General features: G+C 39.1%; 1 long non-coding RNA gene across 2 annotated transcripts in view; it reads right to left on the bottom strand.

Annotated features, from left to right (window-relative positions):
• Window positions 1–315: 315 nt before the first annotated feature.
• Window positions 316–23,324, bottom strand: part of LOC133635628 (uncharacterized) — a 383,906-nt gene continuing 360,897 nt past the window's right edge. For both annotated transcript variants that reach the window (XR_009822088.1, XR_009822089.1), the window contains one exon: window positions 316–439. This is a non-coding gene — a long non-coding RNA (uncharacterized LOC133635628). The remainder of the gene's footprint in view (window positions 440–23,324) is intronic.

Below are 23,324 nucleotides of genomic sequence, written 5' to 3'. Positions count from 1 at the left end.
GAGCATCACATTTGTGGGGTCAATTAAACGCTCAAAATGGCCAGAAAAAGAGAACTTTCATCTGAAACTCGACAGTCTATTCTTGTTCTTAGAAATGAAGGCTATTCCACAAAATTGTTTGGGTGACCCCAAACTTTTGAACGGTAGTGTATATATAAAGACAATATATATATATAATAATTAAACAATAATAATCAATTCTAAACAAGGTATGGAGTGAGTGCGACTATGTGTATGAATTAACTGCTGAGTGTTACCGGTAGTGTTGAACGAGAGGCAAGTCCAAAAGGCGCTGGGCAGGCTCGCATGTCCGTGAGCAGGCAGGGAGTCAGGGCGAATAGCGAGGCGTCAGAGGTCCGTGTCCGAGCGCGGGTCGAGGATCGAGGGAGGCAGTCCAATTCCAGGGGGGAGTCCAGGGAAGCGAGGCGCACTGCTCGATCTAAGGAAGCAGAAGGAATGTGGGATCAATGTATGATACTGTAACAAAGACTTTCTGCACAGTCAGTTGCTACAGAGCTCCAAACTTCATGTGACCTTCCAACTAGCCCACGTACAGTACGCAGAGAGCTTCATGGAATGGGTTTTCATGGCCGAGCAGCAGCATCTAAGCCATACATGCAAAGCAAGGGACGCAGTGGTGTAAAGCACGTCGCCACTGGACTCTAGAGCAGTGGAGTGATGAATCACGCTTTTCCATCTGGCAATCTGATGGACCAGTCTGGGTTTGGAGGTTGCCAGGAGAACGCTACATTTTGGACTGCATTGTGCCGAGTGTGAAATTTGGTGGAGGAGGAATTATGGTGTGGGGTTTGTTTTTCAGGAGTTGGGCTTGGCCCCTTAGTTCCAGTGAAAGGAACTTTGAATGCTCCAGGATACCAAAACATTTTGGACTATTCCATGCTCCCAACCTTGTGGGAACAGTTTGGAGCGGGCCCCTTCCTCTTCCAACATGACTGTGCACCAGTGCACAAAGCAAGGTCCATAAAGACATGGATGACAGAGTCTGGTGTGGATGAATTTGACTGGCCTGCACAGAGTCCTGACCAGAACCCGATAGAACACCTTTGGGATGAATTTGAATGGAGACTGAGAGCCAGGCCTTCTCCACCAACATCAGTGTGTGACCTCACCAATGCGCTTTTGAAAGAATGGTCGAAAGATCCTATGAACACACTCCGCAACCTTGTGGACAGCCTTCCCAGAAGAGTTGAAGCTGTAATAGCTGCAAAAGGTGGACCCACATCATATTGAACCTTATGGGTTAGGAATGGGATGGCACTTCAAGTTCATATGTGAGTCAAGGGCAGGTGGCCAAATACTTTTGGCAATATAGTGTATGTGTTGAGTGACGTGTTCAAGGCTAGATTTTCCGCTATCCAGGTGGAAAAAAAAACATTTCACGTTTTTGTCAGTAGTCTTAGACATTTTTAATATGATTCAAGTTATATTTATTTAATCTTAATGTCCATACCTTCCAAATATTATGGCTTTGGACCTGAAAAGTAGTCCATAGCAAAAACAATAGCTCGGGAATTTGACCGAGAGGTCAGGAGTCAATCCTCCAGGATAAATATGTGCAGGAGAAGTGAGAAAGCGAGCAGTAATTCCCCCTCTATGGTATAAGAAAAACGGTTAAGGTGCCCTTTGATTGACGACCACGGTGGCGCCGCTAAATGGCCACCGGATCAAACGGTGGCTCGAGCGGGTAGCTTTTGGGATGAGAAGATGCAGCTTGAGACCGGTGCTCTCTGCATTGGCCAGCATAATATGCAGCAGGCGTCATGTTGCCTTCTCCTTTTGATTAAAGATGTAGATTGTGTTCCTACCCCCTGCTGTTTCCATATCCAGCTCTGTTACCTACAGCCTGGGGGTCCGCGCACTGCTGAAGCTGGTAATAGAAGTCCGAGAGACGTGTGCAGGGTGGATGGGATGGATAAACAGCAGAAACATATTTATGTGAGGAAAAGTCGAAATGATACCTTTAATGTTTTTTTTATTCCTTTTAGGTATTTTCGTTTCCAAATCCAAATAAAAATGCGCATGACTTTAGGGAAAGGGAATTTGTTGACTGATTTAGTTGCGGAAAGACAGATATGTTGTATTAAAAACCTCTAAAGCAGGGGTGTCCAAACTTTTTCCACTGAGGGCCGCACGCTGAAAAATCAAAGCACGCGGGGGCCATTTTGATATAATTTCATTTTCAAAACCTATACAATATACACCTTTTTTTTTTTAACCTTTGAGCCTCCCTCAAGTTAGGTCCTAGGGACCCAGAAGGGTTTCAGTCTTAAAAAAGGTTAAAAATTAGTCATATATTATTTAGTTTTTATTAAACGCTTGAATCTCTAATTCAACTTCATATTTGAAGTTCGATCAACTTCAAATATATATATATATATATATATATATATATATATATATATATATATATATATATATATATATATATATATACCGTAATTTCCGGACTATAAGCCGCTACTTTTCCCCCTCGTTCTGGTCCCTGCGGCTTATACAAGGGTGCGGCTTATTTACGGCCTGTTCTTCTCCGACACCGACGAAGAGGATTTCGGTGGTTTTAGTACGCAGGAGGAAGACGATGACACAATGATTAAAGACTGACTTTTCATATACCGGTAGGCTGGTTATTTTGATAACGTACAGGTGAGCACTTTGTATTACTTTGCACCGTTGTATTATTTGTACTCTGCACGAATGCTGTTCGCCATGTCAAAGATGTGAAAGTTTGATTGAATGATTGAAAGATTTATTGTTAATAAATGGGACGCTTTGCGTTCCCAAACAGTCATCTCTGTCCCGACAATCCCCTCCGTGGTAGCAGGAACCCCTATATACTACGGTAATTACACATCAAAACCCTGCGGCTTATAGTCGGGTGCGGCTTATATATGGAGCAATCTGTATGTTCCCCTAAATTTAGCTGGTGCGGCTTATAGTCAGGTGCGGCTTATAGTCCGGAAATTACGGTGTATATATATATATACATATATATTTATTTATTTATTTATTTTTTTACATTTTATGACCTTTTTGTCAAAATCCTATTTTTTGGGGCAAAAATATAAAATATACAGTATTTTTCCCAAAAATATTTTCAAAATGGAATATTTGATGTGAAGTAATTGGATCCCTAAATAGGTCAATAATTAATAGCAAAATAGATTTTTTGATTCCAATAAAATTCTTGGGCATCCAAAAGTGCCCCACTCAAAAAGGTCATGCTTTTTTTTTTGTTGCTTTTTTTATTTTTACAATCAACACTTAAATATCTATATCAGCTTCAGATCAAATATAATGTAATTAGTTTAGTATATTCATAATAACAATCAATATAATAATTAGTATTAGTATATAATTAGTATGTATTTTTTTTAAATAATTGTCATATTTTTCATGTTTTTTTATTTTGTTGTATTTATGTCCTTTTTGTCAGTCAATAATTCATAGCAACATTGATTTTGAGTCATTATTTTTTGAGAAATGATATTAAAAAAAATGTGTTATTAGATTCAGCAATGCAACTTATTCTGATTGCATTTCACCTATTTGCTCTTTTATTTAAAAAATGTTTTAGTATTTTTAGAATGATGTGCTGCGGGCCGGTAAAACATTAGCTGCGGGCCGCAAATGGCCCCCAGGCCACACTTTGGACACCACTGCTCTAAAGGCTTAGTGGCCACATGCGGGGACAGCACCTTTTAGCTCTTATTTCCAAAATTGTGTACACTACTGAGTTGGGGTCTTATGGCCGCTTATGTGGACACTTATACTGCCATCTGGTGGTGTCAGAAGAATATAACATACAATGGAATTTGGGGGAAAAAAAGTGTATAAATAAGAATTAGCATGTCACTAAACATGAAGTACACATCTGTGTACTTATGGACTAAGTACATCATATCAAAAAAAAGTACCAATGATTGTCACACACACACACCAGGTGTGGCGAAATTATTCTCTGCATTTGACCCATCACCCTTGATCACCCCCTGGGAGGTGAGGGGAGCAGTGAGCAGCAGCGATGGCCACGCCCGGGAATCATTTTTGGTGATTTAACCCCCAATTCCAACCCTTGATGCTGAGTGCCAAGCAGGGAGGTAATGGGTCTAATTTGTTTAGTCTTTGGCATGTCTCGGCCGGGGTTTGAACTCACAACCTACCGATCTCAGGGCGGACACTCTAACCACTAGGCATTCTTAGTTTTTTATTCTAATTAGGGTCCAATAAGCCCAAATAGCAAAGAGAAATAAAAAAAAAAAGCATGTAACGAATGCAGCTGAGATAGGCTCCAGCACCCCCCGCGACCCCAAAAGGGACAAGCGGTAGAAAATGGATGGATGGATAAATGTAAACAAACAGCTTGGGCCTTAAGAGGTTAAAACGAACGCATAAAACCGTACCGATTGCTTGGAATCACATGATGTCACGTCCGCCTCATTAAATATGCGCGGTGGTCATTTTTCGAACTATAAGGCGCACTAAGACTAACATTTTCATTGTTGACAGAAATATGTGGATTTTCTCTCTCCAACTGTCACATTGCAGTTCTTTCCTTTTTCGGCCGTTTGTGCGTAACTGTGCCAGTCTGCACGTAACTTTCAAATGTACTAAATTATAACAAAATCCTCAAAATCCTTGACCGAAAACCACAACACCACCATCATTGTTTAGTTCTCCAAAAATATAGATTGTTAAATTTAGCTAACATTCAAAGATTAGCATCAATACGAATGGCCCATCGAATCTTAAATAACACTGCACCAGTGCCACTTAAGCACTTTGTCCAGTTTACATCTGCTGTGACAACTAGAAACACACGAGCCTCCACCAGGGGGCAGTGTAGCATACCCAGATGTAAAACCTCTTTTGCACAATCAGCCTTTTCATATAAAGCCATAAAGGAATGGAACGACCTCACAACAAACTTGAAAAGTCTAACAGATTACTCTTCATTCACAATTGAAGCTAAAAAGTGATTTTGGAGCAATCAAAGCTGCTCACACGGTCACTAAGATGGGCATTATGTTTGACACATCAACCTAATGTGTATTATATTTATCCATGAGAGCATTTTTATTGTAAATTGTGAGGTGTGTGTGTTAAAATCATGGTTGTTTTTACAAATGATGACAGATGTGAACAAAAGCATGTATTGTCTTTGTGTGATGATGTAAATGAGGTGTGGTTGTATTGTATATTAAGTATGTGTCCATGAAAGGGCATTTTATGACTTTTTTCTTAATACTTGTGTATGTTTTTATTGTCATAATTTTATTGCATGATTTTTGTATACCTTTAATTTAGGTAGCCAGGGACTGCAGATGGAAATTAGCTATTTAGCTATAATCTGGTACAGAACATATCTGTCTTTGAGCTTAATGTTTCTGTACATTGTCCCTTCAAATAAAGACTAAACAAAACAAAACAAACAGCGGCCGCAAAACACTTTCAGTCTTGATAAATCACACTGTGTGCGCTAAATGATTATATTTGCATCTCCTCCCTCTTACTATTGTGGGTGTTCTAATAATTAGCATTAGAGATGTCTGATAATATCGGACTGCCGATATTATCGGCCGATAAATGCTTTAAAATGTAATATCGGAAATTATCGGTATCGGTTTAAAAAGTTGTTTTTTTTTGTTTTTTTTGTCCTGTCCAGCTTCTCAGGCAAATCATATAGTTGATGTAGATGCCCATATCGGCTGTTCAAATTGAGCACAGTTTATAATTTCTTGTTATACAGTATGCCGGGCAGACTATGTTATTGTTTACTTTATTACTCTAGTGTACTCTGGACTGAAGTTGTGTGCCTTCATTGTTTTTGTAGCTGTTGTTTTGAGGCATGTTTAAAATACTGAACGGATGTTTATTGGGATAAGGTAAACATCTGTTCAGTATTTTAACATAAAAGTGTTTGATTGTGAGGCATTAAAAGCCACAAAATGCAAGGGGTCCATCAGACCCACAAACGCTGGCTGAGTAACAACAATATGAACATTACACAAGGGTTAAGTCACTACTTGGCATTGACACCTCTCTTCCAACGCTAACTTTTACACCCCGGGCTTCTATTTTTTTCGACTGTTGTCTGTGCTGAATGCAAACACAGACTCTCATCTCGGATTCTTTGCGGATGACCACGGTGGAAATCGTGCGCAGACACAAACGTGACAAACAGCTCAACACAACTGTCTCTTCGGGCAAACAGAAAGAAGAATCAAAGTGGACTGGCATGTCGAACAAGGTCTGAAGGTTTTGTTTCGCCGTATATGTTGGCTGACATTCACGTTGTTGTCAGGTCACATGGCCTTAAAAGAAAAAAGAAAAACGAGCAGACGGGTCATTCAGGCAAATGGCAGAAATGAACTCTATTGACGTTTACGTGCACGGGAGTAATTGGGAGTGAGGACGTAGAAAAGTAGAAGTCAATACAAAACTGTGCCAGGAAAAAAAACAAGTTGGAGATGGTTTTAGATGGACATCATCACCAGATAGGCCGAAGTAAAGTCAAAATACATTAAGAAATGATTCATGAATGATCAGAATATGGTTGGTCAGGCAAAATTGGGTTGATAAAAAGGTTATGTTAGATCAGACCTGGGCAAAATAAGCTTTTCAATTTAGCCCGCCGGACATTCCCAAATAATTGTTTTTGATCTTTAAGATGGAAAGTGTAGCTGCCATTATGACGTGCAGTGATGTTTTCAAATGACCGTCAGTCTTGAACTATACAAAGTATTTCAATGGTTGGAATCTGCGCTTTTGCATGATATACCAGTTACTATGTGTGGGGGGTGTGGCCTGCGGATCTGCAGCGAAGCGGGGTGTGTCGACCGGCTTCGAGATTAGCGACAAGTGCGTAGATGGCACACCTGGGCCGTCCTATCTAATCACCTGTCGCTCTGTTCAAAAGCAGCAGCCGGGAAGGAGAGGGGAGTTGGTGGTGGAGTGCGAGCGAAAGCGAGACAGACAACACACTGGAAGGAAAACCATTTGTGCGCTCAATGGATAAAAAGAGACTCTTATCACAAAATAAATCATTGTTCAGAACCATGAACGCCGCTGTCATGTCAGTGATTGGTGGTCAGAGGAACCCGGAGGAGAGAGTCTTCCACACTATGGTAATCTAATTAGTTACTATGGTAATCTAATTAGTTACTATGGTCATCTAAGTCACAGCAGCTCAGACGAGGAACCAAGCAGTGTGGGTGGGGAGCGTTTCCACAGAGTGTCAGCCTGAAAACGGGTGTCAGGAAGGAGATTTTTACAACAAAGTTCTAAAGCTTAGTGATATATCAGATATATCAGATTGTAGGTGGGGTTTTTTTTTACCCTTCGCGTTCATATTTCACTGTGTTTGTTGCATTTTTGTTGTGTTTCGCTTGATTGTCAAATATGTCGATCTAGAGCAGGGGTCACCAACCTTTTTGAAACCAAGAGCTACTTCTTGGGTACTGATTAATGTGAAGGGCTACCAGTTTGATACACACTTAAATAAATCGCCAGAAATAGCCAATTTGCTCAATTTACCTTTAACTCTATGTTATTATTAATAATTAATGATATTTATCTTTGTGGAAACACTGATCATCTTAATGATTTCTCACAATAAATATATATAGAAACAGATAAATATCAATATGCAACACTTTATTTTTATATTTACTCTAAGTGCACATTTTTCAAATTGAACATTTTCAAATGATGAATTCTAAGACAGTCTTGTGAAATCACAATACCCCATTTTAACTAGATAGCCACTAACATTTTTTAACAAATCATGAATTACTTTGCACCATGTTTGTACAAATAATAACTCATGTAAAATACAAAAGTCAACTCTCAAATTTTTAAATAAATCATGTCACACTTTGAACTGGACATCAAATCTGTTATCTGTTTCTTTGTCAGTTAGTGAAGACCAAGTCTTTAAAATATTTTCTTGGATTTTCAAATTCTATTTGAGTTTTGTCTCTCTTAGAATTAAAAATGTCGAGCAAAGCGAGACCAGCTTACTAGTAAATAAATACAATTTAAAAAATAGAGGCAGCTCACTGGTAAGTGCTGCTATTTGAGCTAGTTTTAGAACAGGCCAGCGGGCTACTCATCTGGTCCTAACGGGCTACCTGGTGCCCGCGGGCACCGCGTTGTTGACCCCTGATCTAGAGGGTGTGTGACGTTCATATGTTGTCAATATTCAGGGTTTTATCGTTCATAGTTAATATTGTAAATCCCACATTCTTTATTTTCATGTACATTCTGGGTGGCTCATTCAGTAAAAAAAATGTAAAATTCTACTCCGTTTTTTAAGGCGGTCTGTCATAACGTTTTAGCATTCAATCAGACATTATTGTGAGGTTTTGTATTAGTGTTCCTAAAAATGTCCAGCAGATCTTCACCTGCCGCATTCGGGCAGATGGGGCTCGTAAACCTGGTAAGGCAGCCCATCTAGGAGAAGGAAATCTCCAATCTCAAAACCACAGCTGCCTTGCGGACAACCCACTCGAGCTTAAGGCTAAGGGAGTAAACCTTGACAGAAAATCAGAAGCCGGAGTCCTGAAGGCGGTTTGATGTTGTAGCGTCATTCCGGAAACTCCTGCAGCTTCGCTGGTGCCAAGTTGTATCGACACTCGTCGCTCCCTTGGATCCACCAACCATGCGGAGAGGGGGGGCTTGCTGCCTGGACAACAGCTTGCCCTCCATAGTTCCATGCCCAGGCCATGTAGATCCACTGGAGAGGTCACTCCAGCAGATACCGGTTCTAAGCCCGTCCGATTGGCGAAAGAAACGGGTGCCATGGGCCATCTCCGTCCATGGGCGGCACCATCGCAGTGAGACCCCCCCCCCCCCCCCCCCCTTTTGGATCTACCCCATCGTCTACCGAGACGGAAAGATGCCTACGACGATTGGGTACATTTGTAAACAAAAGGCCAGACTGAAATTGCCAATCGTTAGGTCGTTTTTTGGTATAACTTGTGATAACACCCAATAACACATCACAGGTCTCATATGAAAATAGAGACTGCTTATGTTTGAGACTGTTCTGACATTCTCTGATTGTTATTTCTTTTCTTACCATTTTCCATTGTGGTCCTTGGTAATTCAGTCTCAACTATGCCTCAATGTCAGATAAGACTTAGACTTAGACTTAGACTTTCTTTTTATTGTCATTCAAATTTGAACTTTACAGTACAGATAAGAACGAAATTTTGTTGCATTAGCTCATGGTAGTGCAGGATAAAAGAGCAAGAAGGTGCATATATAAATAAATAAATAGGTTACTGTACAGTGTTGGAACCAGATCAGAACCATATCCATATTTAAGTGTTACTTCTTTCTAAACTCCTATAGTCATATTTTCATCAGCTAATGTCTCGTCTGGTACAAAGTGCTTGCATTCGAGTGTCCTTGATGAGAGAGTCAGAGCGTTGAATATTCTCTCTGTTGAGACTGCCATAACATTCCTGAGATAAGGGAAACAGCGCGGTGCTGGGCTTGACAACAGCCGTGGGTTTGAGGGGAGACCGATCTAGGCTGAGCTAGGAAACGCTGGTGTACTGGATTTGGTCTCTCGTTTGTCTTCAAAGCTTTGACAATAAACCACAAAATACCAACTACTGCCTGGCGATGAATTTAACCTTCAGCTTATTGCCATAAAAAGAATTTGGGAATGACCAGCACCTTAAAATCCCTGGGAGGAAGAGCTGGTCAATGCAACAATGGATAAATATATTGCACTTTTTCATATGCATCCACGTTTATGGATGTATGTTATATTGTCTTTTTTATTCCAGCAAGTTAATCCATTTTGGATGGAGTTGAGGGAATAATTATCTAACAATCATTAGACCAAGGATTTTCTCCAAAGACTTTCAACTGACTAACTCATCACATTTCTCCAAAGAGAGAGTTGTGTTGTGCTGACTCTACTAAGGGACCAAAAGGGAAATTATTTAGTCACCTCACCACTATGGACCATATGACCGCCGACAGGCTTTACTTTACCTGCCCTTGAACCAGGAACCAAACCTCCCCAACTATTGGTATTAGCAGATTTCGCTCAGGAATGATCAGTATCAGAACATATTTATAGTAAAGTTAAGTTTGAAGCAACTGGTTCTTCAAATGCAACTCTTTTTTCCTCTTTTTCATGTGTTTATAAAATGCAGTTGGTGTTCAATCCTGAAAAGACATGTAATATAATTTATTATTGGGTCCAAATGCCAAACTGAAATTGCCAATTGTTAGGTCGATTTATGTTATAACTTGTGATAAAACCCAGTAACACATCACAGGTCTCTATATGAAAACCTACTCAGTGGCCTAGTGGTTAGAGTGTCCGCCCTGAGATCGGTAGGTTGTGAGTTCAAACCCCGGCCGAGTCATACCAAAGACTATAAAAAAAATGGGACCCATTACCTCCCTGCTTGGCACTCAGCATCAAGGGTTGGAATTGGGGGTTAAATCACCAAAATGATTCCCGGGCGCGGCACCGCTGCTGCCCACTGCTCCCCTCACTTCCCAGGGGGTGAACAAGGGGATGGGTCAAATGCAGAGGACAAATTTCACCACACCTAGTGTGTGTGACAATCATTGGTACTTTAACTTTAACTTAACTTAAAATAAAGACTGCTAATATTTGAGACTGTTCTGATATTCTCTGATTGTTATTTATTTTCTTACCATTTTCAATTGTGGTCCTTTGTAATTCAGTCTCAGCTATGCCTGTACTATGTACCATGAATTCATTAAAATGGACCAAACAAGTTCAAAAACTTATCCGGGTGTTATCATTTAGTGGTCAATTGTACGGAATATGTACTGTACTGTGCAATCTACTAATAAAAGTTTCAATCAATCAATCAATCAGACCTCAATTCACTGTCGGATAACAATCGTCAGTCCGAGGATTTTCTCCAAAGACTTTCAATTGACTAACTCATCACATTTCCCTAAAGAGAGAGTTGTGTTGTGCTGACTCTACAAAGGAACCAAAAGGGAAAAGATTTAGCCACCTCACCGCTACGGACCCAAAACCATAGGACCGCCGACAGGCTTTACTTTACCTGCCCTTGAACCAGGCACCGAGCCTCCCCAACTGCTAATTCAAGTGTAGCCCCCTTTATTCTGTGAAAATCACATGAGCGGAGAGATTGCGGAGAATGAGAGCAGAAAACTGGGGCAAAGTGAAACAGACTTAAGACTGGGGGGTAAAAATGTCCAGTTTGAGAAATAGGAATTTGAAACAGATAATTATAGGAATATGAAAGCGTCCCTTGTGAACTTCACTTCACCTCTTTTATAGCTGTGGAGGCCAAATCCACTCGTTTTCTAACCCGGCGTCCTTTCGTCTTGCTTCTCTGCCCCTCCTCATGAATTCTTTTTCGCACCCTCAGGTTTACTTATTCACTTGCTGGCTTTTTAAATCAAGAAGTCTCACCTCCCTATTTCCTGTTTTAAAGTATACTTGGTACCATTTTTTCTCCTTTATCTCTGGCTTGGCATTCTGCTTGATGACCTATGACTAGCAGTGTAAAGGCTCTCACGGGCCCCTTCGTGCAGCGGGTGGTGCCTACTCCACACGGAATGTCCGCAGTCACCACAGCACCCAGAGTCGCGCGCACTTCCACGTTACGGTTTCCTGTGAAATTTGAAGATCAATGTCTCATAAAATGTGGATCGATGTGAGAAACACCGTATGTGGAGGGAGATGTTGTCAGCGCTGCCTGCAGGAGCAAAGGTCACCGCCTCTGTCCATGGTGCTGAGGACAGAGCACCATCAGACGGGGGCGCGGAGGTGCTGACGGCCAGACACAGCTGGCAGGTGATTAGATTTCACAGGTGGTACGTGTTAACCTAATCATATGTTGTCTTTAACAATAAGCGGCCGGGAGCAGGAGAGGAGAGAGGATACGGACGTGACTGAAAGGTCATGTTCTACTGGAGAGAAAAACTTGTGTTGAAACAAAATCATTAAAACCTGCACGCTTGGCTCCTGCGCCGTGTCTGAGAGTGGGACCGCTAGGAAGCGACTTCCACCTCTGGCGCCCAATGTGGGGCAGATCAACAACATCTCCCTCCACACCATATTTTTCGGACTATAAGGCGCAGTTAAAATCCTTTAATTTTCTCAAAAAATCGACAGTGCGCCTTATAACCCGCTGCGCCTAATGTACGGAATAATTCTGGTTGTGCTTACCGACCTCGAAGCAATTGTATTTGGTACATGGCGTAATGATGAGTGTGACCAGCAGATGGCATGCACACATAAGAGATACGTGCAGACTGCAATATGACGCCAGTAAACAACATTAAAACTTTAAATGTTCCATTGAGAATATAGAACATTACACACGGCGCTCAAAGATCTGTCAAAATGTTTTAGTACGACTTTGAAGCCGCACCGCTTGATAGATTGTCGGCCCATTACGGATACCGTAGTCAGAGATACAAGTATTACTATGGTGTGTGTATAAGGACCGCAAAATGCCAAAACTTCTGGTACCTGCTGATGTCTATTTGAGATCTGCATAGGTCCTGAAAATTTGCGCACATCCGCCATTGTAGTTTTTGCCGACACCGTAGTCGATAAGCTTCGGTTTTTCACGGGACACATTTCTGGCGTTGTTGTTGCACTAGTTAGCCACGGATGTAAAGTTCTTACTTATATCTGTCAGTAAACTCGCCACGAAAGCGCTAAAATATACCGGTGTAGTGAGTTTACATTATTCACCCAAGGATCTTTAGTTATTAGAGAGTTCCGGTCGGACACATTTCCGGCGGATGAGGAGATGCTGCTCCGTTATTGATTGAAGTAAAGTCTGAATGTCATTAAAACAGTTAGCTCCATCTTTTGACACTTCTTCCACTCCGGTCCTTGCACGCTACACCGCTACAACAAAGATGACGGGGAGAAGACGCTGTCGAAGGTGAGCCACGTAAATAAGACCGCCCACAAAACGCTGCATCCTGAAGTGACTGTCAGAAAGCGACTTGAAGATGATCTGTAAAACATAATCTATGCAACATTTTGACCAAAGAACCACCATCACATGTTATGTAGACCACAAGGAAGTGTTTTACATTTACAAAAAAATCATAATATGACCCCTTTAATGCACCTTATAATCCTTTTGTATGAAAAAAGACCTGACTAGACCCGCTCATCGGCAGTGCGCCTTATAATCCGGTGCGCCCTATGGTCCAAAAAAAAACGGTACATGCCAAAAAGTGTTTTGTGTGACACGACTGCGCGGACTCGTACAATGTGAGCTTTGCGCACAGGCCTGCCGGACGCCCGCTTCTGGTATGCGCATACCTCCGCTAACTCCGCTTGAATCTGTGAGAGCCTTAACATGACTTGTGGCGCACAGTAACTTGATGCATGTTGTAAAAATTGATATTTTCATTTACAATGTAAAAATATTAATCTATTTAATCGAGGGTCAAATTGAACAACTAAATATATATTTGAATAATGGCTTCAATTAATGAGAATTGGAATTAAATATATAAACATGTTACTAAATGTTGCACTGGTAGTTAATGGGTTAATATTTATTTATCCGACCTTCTCTTGTGTTTCCTTGTCGGTATAGCTTGGTTGGTAGAGTGGCCGTGCCAGCAACTTGAGGGTTCCAGGTTCGATCCCCGCTTCGCCATCCTAGTCACTGCCGTCGTGTCCTTGGGCAAGACACTTTACCCACCTGCTCCCAGTGCCACCCACACTGGTTCAAATGTAACTTAGATATTGGGTTTCACTATGTAAAAGCACTTTGAGTCACTAGAGAAAAGCGCTATATAAATATAATTCACTTCACTTGTCCTTTTCGTTAAAGTTTCGTGGCTAATCCCACTTTGTACTTACTGGTCCTTGTTGACAACAGTCAAGTATTTTTTTTATGGACATCAGAGCAGGCGGGAGTGGCATGAAATGGAAGAGAACAACAGCAGAGGGGCAAGAGGCTGGCTGACAACAGATTTTAAAAATGCCCATATAAGTACGTCCAACACACTGTGATGTAACAGTGTGGCCACTGTTAAAAAAAACACTGCAGTTTCGATTGCCTCTGACTAGAGATGTCCGATACTATAGGACTGCCGATATTATCGGCCGATAAATGCTTTAAAATGTAATATCGTAAATTATCGGTATCGGTTTCAAAAAGTAAAATTCATGACTTTTTAAAACGCCGCTGTACGGAGTGGTACACGGACGTAGGGAAAAGTAAAGAGCGCCAATAAACCTTTGCGTGCCAGCCCAGTCACATAATATCTACGGCTTTTCACACACACAAGTGAATGCAACGCATACTTGGTCAACAGCCATACAGGTCACACTGAGGGTGGCCGTATAAACAACTTTAACACTGTTACAAATATGCGCCACACTGTGAACCCACACCAAACAAGAATGACAAACACATTTCGGGAGAACATCCGCACCGTAACACAACATAAACACAACAAAACAAATACCCAGAACCCCTTGCAGCACTAACTCTTCCAGGACGCTACAACATACACCCCCCGCTATCCCCTACCCCCTACCCCCTCACCTCAACCTCCTCATGCTCTCTCAGGGAGAGCATGTCCCAAATTCTAAGCTGCTGTTTTGAGGCATGTTAAAAAAAAATAATGCACTTTGTGACTTCAATAATAAATATGGCAGTGCCATGTTGGCATTTTTTTCACATAACTTGAGTTGATTTATTTTGGAAAACCTTGTTACATTGTTTAGTGAATCCAGTGGGGCATCACAACAAAATTAGGCATAATAATGTGTTAATTTTCACGGCTGTATATATCGGCATCGGTTGATATCGGAATCGGTAATTAAGAGTTGGACAATATCGGAATATCGGCAAAAAAGCCATTATCAGACATCTCTACCTCTGACGGTTGTGTTTCACAAACTTATGAAACTTATTTGACACGTCGGCATTTTTTAACACGAATATCCAACATTATAACAACATTTATAGGTCAGAAAAGAGTAAAGGCATCACAGGTATCAAAGTAAACACTGCAGCAGTAGTGAACTGTACAATATAGGATGGATCATGCCCTGCAGGCTCTATACAAGTCTCGGGAATTGAAACGAGGGCCTTCTAGTCACAGGCCATATCCTTCGAGATTACCTCTCCGTCTATTTGTTCACAACCCTGTCCTGCTGAGAGGTATGTAACTAATGTTTACTCTCTTCCCCTATAGTAGGGGCTCTTCCGTCCAGAGAGGCTGGCAACCATTACATTTATCATGAATATGATTGGTCAAAACATTAACACTCGCAATAATGATAAAGATTAGTATTGAATTTGACCACTATCTTCAAAGCATAACGGTTGTACACTTGCAAATTCAAACCAAAAATATGCATGAAAAGTCACACAAGATAGCATCTTGTGAGCTCATGTGAGTAGTAAAAAGGGACAAAATTAAATAAATAAAAAAATTATTAAATTATTACTTAAATGTGTCATTTATTACTTATAATAGGAATGCAATATTTCAGTGTGTTATTAAATGTGTCAATTTAATTAATAGAAACGTAAATGTAAGTATTTATTTAATAAATATAATTAATTATTGAATAATTTATTGAATTTGTCACGTTTCCACGGCCATAGTCGCTGTAGCTGGGACCCCAAGATGCAGAGACAGAGGACAGCGTGCAGGTAAAACTGTATTTAATAAACAAGAAACAAAAACTAGTGCCACATAGGAGTGCACAGGAAAAATAAAGAATGCTATGACTATACGTCATGAAGCACAAACGAACATAAGTAATGATCCAGCAGCAAGAGGCAAGTGAAGCTGGCATATAAACAGTCCTAGTTATGATAGGGGACAGGTGTGAGTAGTGAACTCATTATTTCATGATATAATGATGTCATGATTTACTTGATTATTTCACAATTTAGTAAGTTATTTTATAGTTTAATTATTCATTTAATTGTTTTATGAACTTGTGTGTTGTGGGGTGTCAAATGGGACACAATTAAATACATCAATTAATCTTTAAATTAGTACTTTGACTTACTAATTAATTTTGATTGGAATTAAATACATAAACATGTAAAAATAACATTTATCTAATGTAAAAAATATTCATCATTTAATCTTCTAATTTTTAATTAATTTCATGGTTAAATTATTTTAAGATTTAAATAATTATTTCATGATTGACTTATTGTAGGTTTTATTTATTATTTCCTGATTTAAAAATGTATTTAATCAGTTCATGATTTATTAAATTATTTTACTATTTAATTAGCAATTTCCTGATTTAATTATTAATTATTTTATAATTTATTTAAGTCAGGAAAATTTTTTTGATTTAATTAATTATTTAATGATTTATTTATTCAAGTATTAAATTATTTATTTATTGATTTAATTAACTATTTAAGGATTACATTATTATTGTATGGTTTAATAATGTATTCATTTTTTTTATGAACCTCAGGTTTTGTTGAATCTATCCTATCTGCCAAACTCACTTGTCAAAGTCAGTGGGCGGGGCCAACACAAATTCAGTCTCGCAATTGCTTCACTCCAAAGCTCGGAACTTCAAAACACGGCGCCTGAGGATGATATAGCGTAACTTTTTCGGGAGTTGCTGTTAGCTATTTTAGATCTTGTGGAGTATGTGGAAGCAAGACCCGCTGAATCAAAGCATCTAGCAGTTAAAGTAGAGACATTCATTGAAGTTGTCGGAATTATTTACCCACTTTGGACCAAGTTTCACAGACATGTGAAGAAAATGTTAAGATCCGCCCACTGACTTTGAGAGATAAAATAAATTAATGAGGCGCTGCCACACAGGTTCATGAAATAATTAAATAAATCATGAAATTATTAAATTGGTAATTAGATCATGAAATAATTAGATCATAAAATATTAATATCAATAATTCATGAATGGATTAAGTAATTAATTAAATATGGAGATGTTGAGTAAATGTTCAATAATTAATTGTGCTTTAACATCAAAGAAAATACTGACACATTCAATAACACATTCATGAGTTACATGGTGCGATGTTTGCACTTCCAAAGATACACTACCGCTCAAAAGTTTGGGGTCACATTGAAATGTCCTTATTTTTGAAGGAAAAGCACTGTACTTTTCAATGAAGATAACTTTAAACTAGTCTTAACTTTAAAGAAATACACTCTATACATTGCTAATGTGGTAAATGACTATTCTAGCTGCAAATGTCTGGTTTTTGGTGCAATATCTACATAGGTGTATAGAGGCCCATTTCCAGCAACTATCACTCCAGTGTTCTAATGGTACAATGTGTTTGCTCATTGGCTCAGAAGGCTAATTGATGATTAGAAAACCCTTGTGCAATCATGTTCACACATCTGAAAACAGTTTAGCTCGTTACAGAAGCTACAAAACTGACCTTCCTTTGAGCAGATTGAGTTTCTGGAGCATCACATTTGTGGGGTCGATTAAACGCTCAAAATGGCCAGAAAAAGAGAACTTTCATCTGAAACTCGACAGTCTATTCTTGTTCTTAGAAATGAAGGCTATTCCACAAAATTGTTTGGGTGACCCCAAACTTTCGAACGGTAGTGTAGATAAGATAAAGATTTAATTCCAAGACGCAAGGCATAATACAAAAACTTAAATGTAGGTACAAAATCCTAAGAATGCACTGCAAAAACTGAAATCTAAGTAAGATGAAATATCTCAAATAAGGGTGATATTTGCTTATTTTCTGTCTGATAAGATAATTCTTCTCACTAAGCAGATTTTATGTAAGAGTGTTTTACTTGTTTTAAGGGTTTTGGTCCTAAATGATCTCAGTAAGATATTACAGCTTGTTGCTGAGATTTGATGACCTATATTGAGTAAAACATGCTTGAAACTAGAATATCAAGTGTTGCAAAGCTGTGTCATCAACACTCACAAGTATAAAACTGCTTTTTTAAAGTAATAATTTCTTATTTCAAGCATGAAAAAAAAACATGACTTTGACACAATTGTGTCTCATAATTAAAACAGATGACAGCCAAATTGACTTTGCTGTTTTATTTTCAATTAAACAATAGAAAAGACGTACTCATATAGTAGTACAGTTGGCACAGTACAGTAAACTGACAGTTAATATTTAAACATTTAACATTTCTAACAATTTTGAACAGAAATAGTTCATGCACATTCAGATGAATTCTTCAAAATTACAATAAAAAAATTTTTGGCCGAGGGCCATGCTGTATATATGCGCACTAATTGACTGAAAGAGCACACACTTGGCGCGATGATGTCATGTTATCCATGGAAAAATGCATTTTTAGACAATATGATTTGCCTGAGCGGCTAGGAGACCCCGAGAGTAACAAGCGGTTGCCTTGTTGCCTTTCCATTAAGAACAATAAATTAGTTTTTAGTATAAGTTTGCTGGTTTCAAGAAATGTAATGCCGAGCGCATATCATTATGTCAAGATAACGGCACTAGCTTTTACTTCATTTAAGAATATTTTTCAACATATTGAGCAAAAAGGTCTCGTTTTTTTTTCTACCAAGAAAAGTGCACTTGTTATTACTGACAACCCTAGCCTTTTATTAGTTACAACCCTGTTATGCAAAACAAAAAAGTCCACTGCAGAGGACAATGGCTTTCAGGAAGATCTATATACTTTTATGTGCCATTTATTACATTTTTCATGTCAATGATTTTGTACTTAAAGGCCAACTGAAATGATTTTTTTTTATTTAAACGGGGATAGCAGATCCATTCTATGTGTCATACTTGATCATTTCGCAATATTGCCATATTGTTCCTGAAAGGATTTAGTATAGAACAACGACGATAAAGTTCGCAACTTTTGGTCTCTGATAAAAAAAAGCCTTGCCCCTACCGGAAGTAGCGTGACGTCACAGGAGGAAGGACTGCTCACATTTTCCCATTGTTTTCAATGCAGCGAGAGAGATTCGGACCGAGAAAGCGACGATGACCCCATTAATTTGAACGAGGATGAAAGATTCGTGGATGAGGAACGTGAAAGTGAAGGACTAGCGTGCAGTGCAGGACGTATCTTTTTTCGCTCTGACCGTAACTTAGGTACAAGGGTTCATTGGATTCCACACTCTCTCCTTTTTCTATTGTGGATCACGGATTTGTATTTCAAACCACCTCGGATACTATATCCTCTTGAAAATGAGAGTCGAGAACGCGAAATGGACATTCACAGTGACTTTTATCTCCACGACAATACATCGGTGAAGCACTTTAGATACAGAGCTAACGTGATAGCATCGGGCTTTACTGCATATAGAAACGAAACAAATACGCCCCTGACTGGAAGGATAGACAGAAGATCAACAATACTACCAAACTCTGGACATGTAAATACACGGTTAATGCTTTCCAGCTTGGCGAAGCTTAGCAATGCTGTTGCTAACGACGCCATTGAAGCTAACTTAGCTACGGAACCTCGACAGAGCTATGCTAAAAACATTAGCTCTGCACCTACGCCAGCTCTCATCTGCTCATCAACACCCGTGCTCACCTGCGTTCCAGCGATCGACGGTACGACGAAGGACTTCACCCAATCACAGATGCGGTCGGCGGCCCGGAGACGGAGGAAGTCAAGGTGAGGTCGTTCGGCTAGCGCGTCTGCTATCCATCTCAAAGTCCTCCTGGTTGTGTTGCTGCAGCCAGCCGCTAATACACCGATCCCACCTACAGCTTTCTTCTTTGCAGTCTTCATTGTTCATTAAACAAATTGCAAAATATTCACCAACACAGATGTCCAGAATACTGTGGAATTTTGAGATGAAAACAGAGCTTTTTGTATTGGATTCAATGGGCTCCGAATACTTCCGCTTCAACAGTTGACGTCACGCGCAAACGTCATCATATCGAAACGTTTTCAGCCGGAAGTTTGCCGGGAAATTTAAAATTGCACTTTATAAGTTAACCCGGCCGTATTGGCATGTGTTGCAATGTTAAGATTTCATCATTGATATATAAACTATCAGACTGCGTGGTCGGTAGTAGTGGCTTTCAGTAGGCCTTTAAAGGTACATGTGTAATGCAAAATACATACTTTTGTGTTAAAATAAGCTGCACAGTTTTATTTTAATTATGTATGACCAACAGATGATTTGGAGGCCACAGCAGTGAGAGTATTTTGGGTCCGACAACCTCTGGTGCCATCAGCACACCATTATGCCAACTCGGCTTTTCTCTGAAATGACTCAGTGTTTTTAATTAGCCGTTCACTGCAGAGTTTGTGTTGCAGCTAGCAGTACTTGAGTCAAATGAGGGGTAAATACTTTTTCCTACCTTGTCCTTAAATTAATTTAGGGTCATGTTTTAGAAATGTGAACATGGCATTAATTGGGAATAATTGGATGACGGAACAGTGAGCTTAAAAGGGTTCGGTTCCGTGGCGGAGCTCGTAACCCAAAATACTCTTCTATATAATCATCGTCCTAGATTTAAATGATTGGAAAATCTATTACACCGTTATTTTTCTATCAAAAACAAACAGTACAATACTTCAACTGCAGTGGTTTTATGAAGTAACAAGCATGGATTCTGTGTGGAAAACATGATTTCCTATGAGGGGCCGTTAGGGACATTATTCAGAATGACCTCTCATTCACACTACTGAAATGCTCTCACATATACAACTGAAATGTTTTGATACTTTTCTAAATAAAGGGGACCACAAAAAATTAGTGGCTTTATTTTAACAAAAAATCGTAGGGTACATTAAACATATGTTTATTATTGCAAGTTTGTCCTTAAATAAAATAGTGAACATACAAGACAACTTGTCTTTTAGTAGTAAGTAAGCAAACAAAGACTCCTAATTAGTCTGCTGACATATGCAGAAACATATTGTGTCATGTATACACCTATTATTTTGTCAGAATTATGAGGGACAAGCAGTAAAAATTGATTATTAATCTACTTGTTCATTTACCGTTAATATCTGCTTACTTTCTCTTTCAACATGTTCTATCTACACTTCTGTTAAAATGTAATAATCACTTGTTTTTTCTGTTGTTGGATACATTACATTAGTTTTGGATGACGCCACAAATGTAGGTATCGATCCGATACCAAGTAGTTACAGGATCATACATTGGTCATATTCAAAGTCCTCATGTGTCCAGGGACGTATTTCCTGAGTTTATAAACATAACATACATTTTTAAATAAGGAAAAACAGATTTTGTGACGATAAAAAATATAAATGTAATCATAGTAGCATCGACTAGTGACGCTATTGTACTTGGTATCATTACAGTGGATGTCAGGTGTACATTCAGTCACGCTAGCTTTTGTTAGCGGTGACACCAGTGAGCTATTGTATCCTCCTATGGTGTGTAGTGAAGCATGTTTAGCTATTCCTCGTCCTGCAGGGATGATACTTGTAAAAAACTCACTTTATTTGTCGCCATGGAGGCGAGGATTAGTGATTTAGAAGTAGCTAAAACACTGCAGACTGCGGATGGACGTTATCAGCTAACTAGCTAGCCATGTCTTAAAGCACCTCTTCCTGAGGGCGTTTCAGTGTTATAACTTCACCTTTATCTTTAGTTTTTAAGCCAAAATGCATCCGTTCTCCCTTTTCTGTCTACATACTGTGTCTGCTTGTAAGTACTCTGTGATTGTGCGCTGCCGAACATGCTCCTCTGCTCGTAAAACCAGCAATGTCATGACGTGAAGGCGCGCCGTCATGCCTGTTAAACAAAATAATAAATTGTGATCCGGTACTTTTCAAACAGAGTATAGTACCGTTTTTGATTCATTAGTACCGCAATACTATACTAGTACCGGTATACCGTACAACCCTACTCTTTACTATACCTGGATAAATACCCAAAATTCTTTACATTATAAATCACATTCTGAAAGTTGCCCTGCAAGGCGCTAACCATGACCCATCAGGAACAAGGGAGAAGTGTCTTGCCCAAGGATGACAGAAGCTGGAATCGAACCTGGAACCCTCAAATTGCTTACACTGTCGCCCCACGTCATCCCATATTAACACTCACTATGTTTCCATGATAAGGTGTTGCAGACTAATTAGCAGCCTTTGTTTGTTTACTTACTACTTAAAGACAAGTTGTCTAGTATGTTCACTATTTTATTTAAGGACAAAATTGCAATAATAAACATATGTTTAATGTACCCTAAGATTTTTTGTTAAAATAAAGCCAATAATGCAATTTTTTTGTGGTCCCCTTTATTTAGAAAAGTACCGAAAAGTATCGAAATCATTTTAGTACCGGTACCAAAATATTGGTATCGTTATAAAGGCACGGACTGGTGTAACCAGCCGTGACACACCACAAATAAATGGAAACATGTACACTGCAAAAAGTCAGTGTTCAAAAACCAGAAAAAAAAAATACAAAAATAAGGGGTATTTTATTTGAACTAAGCAAAATTATCTGCCAATAGAACAAGAAAATTCGGCTTGTCAAGACTTTCCAAAACAAGTAAAATTAGCTAACCTCAATGAACCCAAAAATACCTTAAAATAAGTTAATTCTCACTAATAACAAGTGCACTTTTACTGGTAGAAAAAAAAAAGAAATTTTTGCTCAATATGTTGAAAAATATTCTTAAATGAAGTAAATGCTAGTGCCATTATCTTGACATAATGATATGCGCTCGGCATTACATTTCTTGAAACCAGCAAACTTATACTAAAAACTAATTTATTGTTCTTAATGGAAAGGCAACAAGGCAACCGCTTGTTACTCTCGGGGTCTCCTAGCCGTCTAAAAATGTATTTTCCCATCGATAACATGACATCATATCGCGAAGTGCGTGCTCTTTCAGTCAATTTTTGCGCATGTATAAAGCCCGGAACCCGGCCCAAATTTTTTTAATTGTAATTTTGAAGAATTCATCTGAATGTGCATGAACCTTTTCTGTTCAAAATTGTTAGAAATGTCACATGTTAAATGTGTCAGTTTACTGTACTGTGCCAACTGTACTACTATATGAGTACGTATGTTCTATTGTTTCATTGAAAATAAAACAGCAAAGTCCATTTGGCTGTCATCTGTTTTAATTATGAGACACAATTGTGTCAAAATCATGATTTTTTTTTTCATGCTTGAAATAAGAAATGATTACTTTAAAAAAGTAGTTTTATACTTGTGAGTGTTGATGACACAGCTTTGCAACACTTGATATTCTAGTTTCAAGCATGTTTTACTCAATATAGGTCATCAAATCTCAGCAACAAGCTGTAATATCTTACTGAGATCATTTAGGACCAAAACCCTTAAAACAAGTAAAACACTCTAACAT

The sequence above is a fragment of the Entelurus aequoreus genome, linkage group LG20, assembly GCF_033978785.1.
Source record: "Entelurus aequoreus isolate RoL-2023_Sb linkage group LG20, RoL_Eaeq_v1.1, whole genome shotgun sequence".
Lineage (NCBI taxonomy): Eukaryota > Metazoa > Chordata > Actinopteri > Syngnathiformes > Syngnathidae > Entelurus > Entelurus aequoreus.
The sequence above is the reverse complement of the archived record's forward strand: the minus strand, read 5'-3'. Positions and strand labels throughout refer to the sequence as shown.